Source organism: Pteropus alecto, unplaced genomic scaffold (genome assembly GCF_000325575.1).
Source record: "Pteropus alecto unplaced genomic scaffold, ASM32557v1 scaffold72, whole genome shotgun sequence".
NCBI lineage: Eukaryota > Metazoa > Chordata > Mammalia > Chiroptera > Pteropodidae > Pteropus > Pteropus alecto.
Window position 1 is genome coordinate 22711375 of NW_006436811.1, and position 1036 is coordinate 22712410.

The 1036-nt window shown below is 37.5% G+C and overlaps 1 pseudogene; it reads left to right on the plus strand.

The window, feature by feature from the left end:
* The first annotated feature begins 458 nt into the window (after positions 1-458).
* Positions 459-577, plus strand: LOC112481534 (annotated as a pseudogene).
* The last annotated feature ends 459 nt before the right edge of the window (positions 578-1036 follow it).

Here is a 1036-nt window from a genome sequence, read left to right on the forward strand (position 1 = left end):
TGAAATAATAGAAGTGAATCTAAGAACTGTGGAACAACCACAAAAGGTGTAATGTATGCAAAAGAAGAATATCAGAAAGAGAAGAAAAATAGAAAGGAACAGAAGAAATATTTGAAACAATAATGACAGAATTTTTCCAGATTAATGTCGAACGCTAAACCAGAGACCCAAGAAGCTCAGAGAACACCAAGCAGGATAAATGCAAAACAAATAATCAAACGAACAAATCTTACACCTAGGCATATCATTTTTAAACTATAAAAAATACCTTGCCTATAGAAGAACAAAAGTAAGAATTACATCCAACTTCCCCACAGAAACCATGCAAGCAAGAGAATGAAGTGAAAATTTAAAGTGTTTAGAGAAAGAAACCACAAGCCTAGAATTCTGTACCCCATGAAATGATCTTTCAACGATAAAAGAGAAACTTTCTCAGACAAACAAATTGAGACAATTTGGTCTATGGCCATGCCACCCTGAACACACTCGATCCCGTCTGATCTTGGAAGCTAAGCAGGGTTGAGTCTGGTTAATACTTGGATGGGAGACCACCTAGGAAGACCAGGTGCTGTAGGTGTTAAAAAGAGAGAGAGAGAGAGAATTTGTTGCTAGTGGACCTGCCTTGCAAAAAATATTGCCTTGCAAAAAATGTAAAAGAAATTCTTTAGAGAGACAGAAAATCATATAGGTCAGAAACTCAGAACTACATAATGTAAGGAAGGGTATCAAAAGAGTAAGTGAAGGGACAGTTGTCCAAAAGGAACAGATAAAATGGTACTGCAAGCTTTGAAAAATGGCCAGAATGCAAGCAGAAGAACCTTCCAAAGTCCTATCTTGAGAGTGTAGTAAAGAAAATAACAGAGAAGTTGTGAGGCAGTCTGGCAGAGAGGATATCTGGCTCTGCCTGACATTTCTATTCATTCACTTGTCTTTCATGACAACCACATGTTGTCTGTCACCTCACCTGTGGACTCAGAATAGCCAGCTATTTGGCTTGTATATTGATTCATTTTTATTGCACTGATTGATGGCTAAT